This window comes from Aythya ferina (assembly GCF_964211825.1).
Source record: "Aythya ferina genome assembly, chromosome: 18".
Classification (NCBI taxonomy): Eukaryota; Metazoa; Chordata; class Aves; order Anseriformes; family Anatidae; genus Aythya; species Aythya ferina.
Genome location: NC_140317.1, coordinates 7,698,234 through 7,708,905, shown reverse-complemented (window position 1 = coordinate 7,708,905; position 10,672 = coordinate 7,698,234). Strand labels below are relative to the sequence as shown.

At 36.9% G+C, this 10,672-nt stretch overlaps 1 protein-coding gene across 2 annotated transcripts in view; it reads left to right on the top strand.

Moving 5' to 3' along the window:
• Positions 1-3,966: 3,966 nt before the first annotated feature.
• Positions 3,967-10,672, top strand: part of ANKFN1 (ankyrin repeat and fibronectin type III domain containing 1) — a 103,457-nt gene continuing 96,751 nt past the window's right edge. For both annotated transcript variants that reach the window (XM_084492518.1, XM_084492517.1), the window contains exon 1: positions 3,967-4,137. The gene's annotated coding sequence lies outside the window, so the exon portion shown is untranslated. The remainder of the gene's footprint in view (positions 4,138-10,672) is intronic.

Here is a 10,672-nt window from a genome sequence, read left to right as displayed (position 1 = left end):
AAGTAAGCTGCAGTTTCCTCTGTAGCCTGCTAGCTGAACTTCAGAGAAATATCCAGGAACAGCCTTGAAATTCTGCTAGCTACAGATGTGACTCCTCCCCCCCCCCCCCCCATCCCCTCCTCCCCCAATTATTTAGCAGTGATAAACACTACATTAACTGCCCTCTTCACTAGTTAAAGTGGCATCCAGGCATCACTTTCAATTCCTGCAGCAACCTGGACTCTCAAAGCTTCTTTAATAGAGTAGATGTTGCATCTCTTCTCTGGCCTTTCCTAGTTTTAAGGATCCTTGATCAATATCAGTCTAGGTTTGTGAGATCAGTACTTGCTGTAGTATGGCAAAATGAGGTTTCTTTTTACAGTATCAGGGCAAATAATTTCAGACAATCAGTCGCACTATAAAATATATGCTATCTCTGTGCCTGACACTGGGAAATAGAAATCCATTTTTCCAGCTGAATGAAAAATAGGAGGTCCGAGTGTCAAAATCTCAGCACTAGAACAACTTGGAAACTTTCCAGTGGAACATTTTTCTCTCAGCTAATGCCAGTTCACCAAAACCTAACACGTTGCATGAAAATGTCTATTCCAATGAAATTTTTGATGGAAATGTGCTTGGTTTCCTGCCAGCTCGCCCGCTTTTCCCAGCTCTCAGCTCCCCGGCATCTCACCTGGAATAGAGCCAGAAAGTCAAGTTTCTTCACGTTCTTGGCCTGTTTGGCAGACTGCCACAAAGGATGGGAGTCTGGGCTCCCGAAAGTGGACAAGAAACCTTATACATGCACATACAACCATACACATACTCTCACAGGTCATTTAAATCCATGTCAGTTCATTCAAAGTAAAGTTTTTTTTTTGTTTTTTTTTGTTTTTTTTTTTACATAGAGGGTCTTTTAAATATGACCCTCCTATGGAAAATTTCTCATGTTGGAATTTTCATTCCAAGTTGTAACTGAAAAAATTGGGGAATATGAAAAAAAATTCCTCGTAAGGGAAATTCTGGTTCCTGTGCAACTGCATGTTGCACTCTTGTCATTGAGGCTATCAGCAGTTCCTTCTGCATCTCTTTTTCATTGCATAACAAGGTCTATATTTGTAACAGGTAAGGTGTTTGCATACTCAACAAAACAAGATGATATTTTTAGAGTTTTCTAAATATTTATTTTAAAAATTCCTCTTAGGACACATTAAATAAGTCATGCAATCCTGTCTTGGTCACTAACTTCAGTCTGGGGACTAACGGGGCAGTGAGTTTCAATGTCTTTTGCTGAATAATGAACAGAAAATAGGCATATATACTGAAATTCTGTCTGAGAAGTCCCTGAAGCAAGAGCACTGTAGTGTACTTTTCCATAGCCTCATTTCATGCACTGCAAACTGCTCAGTTGCTTGTTATATGTAAGTAAATAAATAAACTTCAATCACACTGTGTTAGGTAATTTCTGACCAGGGGGATGTGTTCACGTCTGAGACAAAAAGCAGTTGATTCAAGTAGCCATTAATGAATTCCTTTTCTGATTATTCTTAATACCTTGGATTAGCATAACAAAGTCAGACTCTTTAGGAGATCAGTACTTGAAGCAGTTAATTTCTCAATTGAGCTTTTGAGAAGCTTGGATTTATAGTAATAGATAAACTTCTTACTATTTCATCAAAAAAAGTTCCTGAGTAGAATTCCACTTCTGTGTAAAATGGTGTTGTGGTCATCAAGTTTCAGACCAACTACCAATCCACCAGAAAACTCTTGCTTTTGTAATAAAAGGAAAATGTTAAACGTTCTTCAAAGCAAGGGGATATCTTTCCTGTATAAGACGCTAAAACTGCTATTAAACAGATAAAATTTATTTCTTAGTCAAAATAAGGGGAAAAAAAAAAGGGGTGGTTCCTTTTTGTAGAGGGCATTGTGTAGTAGACCTGAATTGATACTGTCCTTGGGTCTTTCATAAAATTTCAATGTGATCTGAAATTTCTCCCAAAGCCCTTTTATTCTGAATCAATAAAATGGGATTGATCAGCAAAATACTCAAGTATTAATAATAGAAGGAAGTGAGTAAAAAGTGTGTTGGCTGAAACTTTTTCAGACCTAAAAGCTGTCATCTCCCTTACTGTGGCTGCACAGAATCCTAATATTCTTTGCTTGCATTAACCTTGGCAACAGTCTAGCAATAAGGAGATGAAAATGGGATATTTGTATGTCTACATACAGGATCAAGCAATTCAAATTAACCCTCTGAAAGGGGTTTTTAGAATTAATAAAATCATAAGCTTTTAAACTGGTTTCACATGAATTGTTCCTTATTAAAAATGATGCAACAGAAACATGCATATTAATGGCTGTTTTCTGATGTCCCTAAACTGAACTCTTCATTGCCCTCTCTAATCTCCTAATCTTTTTGCAAAGGAGAGTAGAAAGGCCTCTCTACAAAGCAATCTCGACTGCTTTATTTGAGTCATTGGGGTGAGAGGAAAAAGGCGGGGGGGGGGGGGAGCAACACATATCATGTTGTAAATACAATTCAACATGTGCAATGAAGTGACAGCTGAATTCTTCAGGCCTTTATGTCAAAGAATCAGTGTTGGACTGTGGTGTGTAAGCGAAGACGCCTTGTACTGTTATCTGACTAGTGTTCTCTAAGAGCAACAGTCTGACTGAGGGGAAAAAAAACAACTCTCCTGAAAATAGAAGAACACTGGCACTGCCTTTCCTCAGGAACTACCTTCCATAAAGTGAAGTGTGGCTCTTTACAGTAAGACTGAACTAGTTCTGACCTCTCTCCACTGTTGCAGGCACTCACAGCTGCTCTCTGGTGGAATGAGAAAAATTTGATTTCCATACAGAAGTGCATCATTTCTGATGTTGAACGTTTGTCTGCTCATTCAGACATGACCTTACGAATTTTTCTGATTGTTCTCTGGATGTGTTAGGGACTGAGTCCATGCTTGAAAATCTGGATCTGGATCCAGGTCTTTGGCAATTTCTACCCCATAATATTAAGATAAAAACAAGTAACTGTACAGAAAAAGAAAACAGTCACAGTGTTTTGGGATACTGTTTTTCATGTCACCTCAAAGAGAGAGAGATTGTTTTTATGTAATGCATATTCTACTGTATGTTTTCATACAAAGGCTGATTTTCTGAATGTAAACAGAAAGTTTGAGATTAGATTCCAGGTGTTTGTCTTCCCAATATAATAACCTTCAGAACAATTTCTATTAGATCTTATTGTTATATGAGCCCAAACTCACCTTTATCTAGAAGCATGCATCCTGATATATTTCTTAAAACCAAGGAGGGACACAGATACAAAACAGGGATTCCCAGCTCCATATGCTGAATCAGACTGAGACCAATGGCCTGTACAGAAGGTAAATTCTTAAATATTTGGGGTTCAGGAACACAGAGACAGTGCAGTGCTGGCCCAAGGGGAAGAGAGGCAGCAGAGAAAGAGAGAAATCACCAAGAACAAAGTTAAGCATTCTGGCTTGGATTTTCATAGGAGCCTATGAAAGTAAAGGCATCTCTCTTCTATAGTCTGTCGTGAGTACCTATTAAATGATTATATTTGTTGCTGTTGATCTCCTTCCATTTGCTGTAGTAAATTGTATCTGGTTTCTTGATCTATCTTGCTGTAATCAGCTACCTTAATCCCAATAGCTGATTACAATAACTAAATTAAACTGTCTGCTGTGGTATATCGTCCCATCAGATGGCACAGATGAGATCTACAGCCTCCCTGGAATCACCCCAAATCAACTATTAATAGCTGATTTTAATGTAAGAGTTCCTAGGCATCTTCATTTTTTGCTCTGGTCCTAAGATACTCCAGAGGGTTTTTTCTTCCTGAAATTGTTGTGCTGTTTTCGGTACTTAAGAGACAGACTCCAAACGAAGCAGCCGTTCTTAACCTATGCAGACAAAGGGAGTGGTTCCCTTAGCAACAGGAACCATGTGGAGGTTCTCAGAGAGCTCTCTTTTCCCCCTACTCGTGTTTTCTTTTAACTCAACATTTTGCACAGCATCTTGCATGGAGACTCCGACAGCTGGGCTGGAGGCAAACGGTTCTTCCGTCTCTAGCTAACCAGTGCTCGAAAGGCAATTGTTCCACGCTCATCAGACAGAAAAAAATGATAATCATGGGTAAGTGAACTGGCACACAATCAGAGTTCATGCTGTGGAGGGGGAAAGTTTACTGGCTGGCAACCAGAAGCGTCCAGCACTTACCAGTAGGCATGTATGTTTGAAAGAGGGGTTCTAATGTGATGTTTACCTTGTTTACCATTTTGATCCTATGTCTGCATTTAGCAATTCAGGGCTTTAAAACATTAGCACAACTGGGTTCTAGTCCTTAGGATGCTACTGACTTCCTTTATAGTCCTGGACGTGTCACCTCACCTGTCTGTTTTCCTTCCCCATCCACTAAATGGAGATGATACACCATGAGGATGTTGAAAGGACTGTGAACTACTGTAGAAATATACCCTATTGCTTGGCAAAATTATATTTGCTTTTGAAGTTAATGATAATGTGTGCAGAATCTGAGATAAAGTATTCCTCTTTTATTGAAGATTTAACTAAACTTTTCTGTAGATCGATCAAGTTGCTTTTCTTCATGGTGCAATATCTACAGATACAGGAGATATGTGCATATGCATCAAAAAATGTGTACGATGGTGTATAAATTACAGAAATAGAGCAGTTCATTTCCCTCAAAATAGCTGTAGCATTGGTAAAGTTGTAGCTGTGTTTCAATGAAGTCCAGCATATTATAAAATAATGGAGATTAATCTGAGTGTTTTGAAGTAAACACTTGTTCTGCTGTCCCTGAGGTGTTATATATTACAAGAGCTCTTGTCAATGTCAGTTGAAAAGCTTAGTGCACAAACTCCGTAAGTTTGCAATCATTTTACCTAAAAAGAGACATATGAATTCATCCAATTTTAAGCCAGTTATTTTGTGGGATACTCACATAAGGGATGAATTTGTCTCCTCTGCTCACAATTTTTCATCACATTTGAAATAAATTTCAGGCATTTGAATTCATATTTTGACAAACAGTGCTGCATACTGATCATTTGGATGCAGGCTTCCTTTTTTTCCACACCTACAGATGAATCTCCTAATGTCGCATTGAATGCATTTACCACTACAGGCAACTTAGTTGCTCTAATTTCAAATGTGATTACTGCAGGAAAAAAATAGTTATTGGCAACTACATGTGCAGTCACTGCAGAATTGTCATGCATCAGCTATCCACAGTCATGTCAATCATGTTCTCATAATACTTTTCCTATTCCTTGGCAATGCTAATCATCTGTGTACCACTTGCTATGTACTTGTACAGCACCTAGTACCACTGAGCATTTCCTAAATGAGCACAGCTTCAAATGGTCATAACACTCCCTTTTGCATGATCATTTACAATTTGTCTCTTAGCTCCAATTTAAAGAGAGAATTGCCATGTTTGCACTTTTAAGAACAATGTTAGCTTTTGTGTCTGAGTAATGATGAAGGCAATAATGTAGTATAATTGAAAGTAATTGTTTCTCTTTTCTCTCTGTGTTTTTGTTTCCCTCCTTTTATGCACTACTTCAAACAGTACTTCTGCACAAATCAGTTATACTAGCTAAAGTACAGAATTAAAATATTTTACATTTAGCAGGCAGTGTCTGAGTTCCAAATTATAGTTCAGTATGTAAAACTTGTTACAGGTGAAGAGCATCCTTTGTATCATCCTTTTAGTTTTTTTAAGAAAAGATTTTAAGTTATTACAGATTGATGTTCTGGTTTCCCCCACCTCCATTTGGTGTCTAGTTCTACAATTCCATTGTTGGTCACTTACCCTATTTTTTTGGGTAGAAAATTTTCATTCTGGTAAACAAAAATGTCAGTTCTTTTGCCAGACCTGCTATTAGTGATTTTGTATGAATAAGCCACTGAGAGGCACTTTGAGTTACTTCAGATTTAATGTTTGTACTGCTATTAGTAGTTCTACTGTGCCTTTCATCTAAGCATTTGAAGTACACTGTGAACATAAACGAAGCCTTCCCAGAAATCTGAAGACAAGGAAGTAATACGAAGGGATCACTTCACCCACAAACTAAGTAGATAACAAGAACTCTAACAATCTACAAAAGAGCTATATGTCTTAGAACTGGAAGTAAGGATTTGATGTAGAGGTGGATTAGATTGCTACTACCATCTATGTCAATTCCTCATTGCTTCACATATCGGATACATATATAGAGTAAGCTGAAACTGAGAAAAAGTGGATGTTAGTCTTAAAGATTAAACAAATGAATGATAATTGGCCTATAGGAAGAGTTAAGAGAAGCTTATTTATGCAGCTGGCAGCCAAGAGTTTGGATAAGTTTCATGCTTTTAGTAAGGATAATCGCATATAGATTAAATTTCAGGATTCTACCATTTTTATATGCTTATGATTTTTCAACACTAAGTAAAAGGCAATGCTTAAAATGTGAGTAATTCTTTTTTTCAGTCTGATTTATTCATTAAAAAGGCAGCAGCCATAACTCCTCCAAGATACCTCTGGTTAAAAAGTAAATAATATATTAGTTCATGCATAGATCATGACTTTATATCATAGTTCTGAAACAAGGACTGGTGTGATATTCTGGTGTGATATTGCCCCCAGCGATCTGTCAAGATTCACCTGATCCATTGCTGAAATACATTGTTATCATGTGCAAGTAGACAGAGGGCATCCTCTTCTGTAAAAACTTTTCAGAATCTTTTCTAGGGAGAGCTAGAAAACCTAGGAATTGTGAATGGCTCTTACACATCTGTTTCTAATCCTGGAATTGGTCTGGAATTTTCAGAGCCTTAAAAGATTTAAGAAGCCAACACTAGTTACCATATACAGTCTGTAGCGGCTGTTCAGCAAAGTAGCTAGTCTTGATTCTTGTATCATTTAAGTACTGATTCTGGGTACCTCTACATGGCAAACTTTGTACCATAGCTAGAGAGATGATGAGTCCATGGAACTAATATCCCAGCTTGTTGTGTATATAGATGGAGGCCCTGAAAGTAGACAAAGCATCCCAAATCTTTCACTATGCTAACATCATTTTTAGTCATGTTGTATCACTGAGCAAAATGTAATTGTTATGGTAGTATATGCTAGCGTACTCCTGCTGACATAGGTTACAGCAGTTCTAAAAACACTGCAGCAATGGGTTTAGCTTGTTGCATGTTGATGAGAAGACAAACTCTCCAAAGAACCACAAGAGCAACCTGGCTTTTAAGGTGAACTAAATCTAGTGCCTTCATACCTTCGCGTTGCTAACCAGGCCTCCTGTGTCTTGAAGTCCTTTTTAAATTCACAGATATCATACATATGGAAAGACTGAATGTTTCTTCTCTCTACTTGGATGCTATCAATAGATTCCTTATGGACAGCCCTAAGGAGAATCGGTATGACTTCCTCACACCCTCATTTGCCATCACTTGCTTCTATTAATTCTTAAGTCATGGGGTTTGTGGAGTTTGGTTTTTTTCCCATCATATGAAAAGCTGATTTTACTTCTTTATCTGTTTTTGTTTGTAGATGTTGCCTATTCTTACTTCCTTTCTCTTATTCTTACATTCAGTGCATAGAATCCTTTATTTTCCTTTCTCTTGCTATACTTTCAGCACCATCTTAAGAAAGTACATAAATGTGTTTTTGTACTATCACTATGTGGAAGATATTCTTAATTTTAATAGAAGTACTCATGGGTTTATCCTTCAGATTCTAGTGCATTTCCTGGGACAGTTGCAGGAAAAAAAATAATAATAAAAAAAATTAAAAATGTGGCATGGTCTTAAAAATAAACGATAAATATGTTTTATGACTTCATTATCCTTTCTTCTCTGTTTCTAGAAATATTTATTTTTGATCTAAAAAGGTAAAGCCAAGATCTGTAAAAGTCTTCGCTGATTTTGTGTCCTTCTTTAGTGTCATCTTCATGCCCATGTTTTAAGGATCACCTCATGTTTGATTCACATCAAGTTCATTCCATAGTAGTAAGCATTGAAAGTCTGGAGTGCCTTTTGAAGGAGTGTCTTGAAGTTAAGTATGAACTTAAAGTCTAAACTTGCCTTCCCCAGAAACATATCAGAAACACATACCCAATGGCACTGAGTCAAGGATTAGATTCCTGCTTAAGGGCAGACAGACAGTGAGCTGAGTAAGACAGAGATCTGCAGAAGGTTCCTAAAACACCTTTTTAAAATTTTTTTCTTAAAAAGGCTAATGTCTCCTTTTCCTTTTGCATTCTGACAGTGTCAAAATTAATGATCTCTGGATTTAAATTTCACATGGAGTCATGCTGAGAGTATGTACCTGAATCCAAGTTTCTTCTAAATACAAAGTTGCTGCAGCTTTTGTTCAGAGCTAATCCTTGTGTGAATCATATGGCAACGCTCAGCATGCCTGTTCTCCTGAAGATGTTCCTTTGAGGTCAGCAATTGTCTCAAGCAAATATTTGCCACTTCATAAATCTCTGCTTGTATAGGCTGGATTCTATAGCCTCTCTTTTTGGGGGCAGTGCAAGATTATACAATAGCTATCATGCATCACCAGGGGAGTAACAAATTCTTTTGGAAAAGGACACTATATATTCAGACTGAAACACAATGTTGTAGCCAAAGTAAGTTTTAGATCAGATTGTCACTTGAAATGGATAGGGATTTCAAGTCCTACATTTTAATGACTAAAATAATATGTCATGAAACCGACTACATATGTAGTCAGTGCACTTTTGAAAAGCAAAGGGCAAAGTCTGAAATATTTCACTGAATGTTTGATCTTAGTGCTTGAAGTGTCCATAATAATATTTTAAATTGTAACTGTTTTTCAAAAATTATTATAATAAAGTGTACCAAATTTGTTCAGAAGTTACCATTGAACTAGAATTACCATTTAGCTAGCTGTACCACTTGAAAAATATATATATCACTAGGTATTTTATATATGGAAAATTTGATACATGGTCATTGCAAAAGGATATGGAAAAAAAAATGCCATTTTAATTGGATTCTGTCTTGTGTGACAATACTTTTTGGTTTACGAATAAATCATTCAATTTCTATTTAATAAGTAGCCAGAAAGTTATTTTTTAACAATAATCAACATAGCATTTTACTTTGAGTTGGAATTTAAACTAGATGATTGGTTGTTAGGAGCTCTTAAAAAACAAATTTGCTGACACATAAAATATCCCATGTCTAATTAGGTAATGTTGATTATGTTAACTGTGACCTCCATTGTATAATTCCTTTTGTATAATCCTAGCACTCTTCACGGAGGCACTGCTACTACTGCTACAGGCATGACGTTTTAGGAATTTTAAAAACTCTGTAAGATGATAGGAAAATGAAGTTTTGGAGAGCATACTGGATTCTGAGTAAAGTAAAACAAACAAACAAACAAACAAACAAACAAACAAAAAACAACAGGCTGGAGGGAAAAAGTATTTTGGAGGAGCTGAAATTTCTTTCATTTTGCCAATGGCTGTTCACAGTTTGGTGGTAACTACTGCTCCAGACAGCTCCCATCCTCTCTTATTGTTGTCTCCATTGAACAGCAGCAATACTTTACTACTCTATTGAAGGAACAAAACAGAAGCTGCAAAAACTGCAAAAGAGTTTCTCTAAGTGATATCTGCTGTTGTTTTCCTATGGCTATTGATTTACACCCAAGGCATACAGTAATAGAGCTGGGAAAGTATTTGCACTGAGCATTGCCAGTCTTCATAGTCTGGTTCTTGTGCCTTAAAATTAGAGCTAGGATTATATTTATACTTATGATGAGAAGCAAAGAAGGAACTGGGATAGAGAGAGGAGAGAATCTACAGGAGGATGGCAATTGGCAAAGTAAAAATATTTTAGCCTATGACCTCCTAGTCTACCTGGCTACTTGGTCACAGAACTGTGCCTTTGCAGTCAGAGGTGGCTAAGTGGAAGATAAATGTATGTGGTTCTATCCACCATTTGTGTCTTGCATCTAAATATCATTTATAGGTATTAGATAGTTCTCTGCCTGATAGTTTGTTATGAACTCTGTTAAGGTTTCTGGTATTCTTTTTAAAAGGATGATTAATTATAAACATTTTATATGATTTATAAATGAAATCCCCTGCAGGAATCTGTAGAGAGAAGAGAGGTGATGGTAATGCATTGTTTAGGTATGATGCCGAGAACCTGTACTTTGAGATCAAGCATATTTGCTGCATGTGATTTTTTTTCATTTGAAAACTTTTGCTGAGCTTAATATTGTTACTGAGAAATGTGAAGTTTCAGAGTTTTTATTTAAGCTGTTGACATATAGTGTATTTAGTTGTAAACCCAGCACAATCTATGAATTGTGTTTCAGACTTACTCTTGCAAACACTTACTCATGGATCTTGCCTCAAGATGAGCTGTCTGAATAAGTAAGTGTGCATATTGGGTCTTTCTTGCTTTAAATCAGTGAGTTAAGAAAGACTGCTTCTTTCAGGACACTGACTGATTCATGCATGTTATCAAAAAAATGTAATACACCATATTTCTTTCAAAGTGCCCAGCCTGCTTTACAGGGACTTTTATCCTGCTCACAAAGCTTGCCTTACAGGACCTGGTTTCAGCAGTGATGGGCTTCCCAACAGGTGGTTAGATTGTTTAGTCCATGTTACTT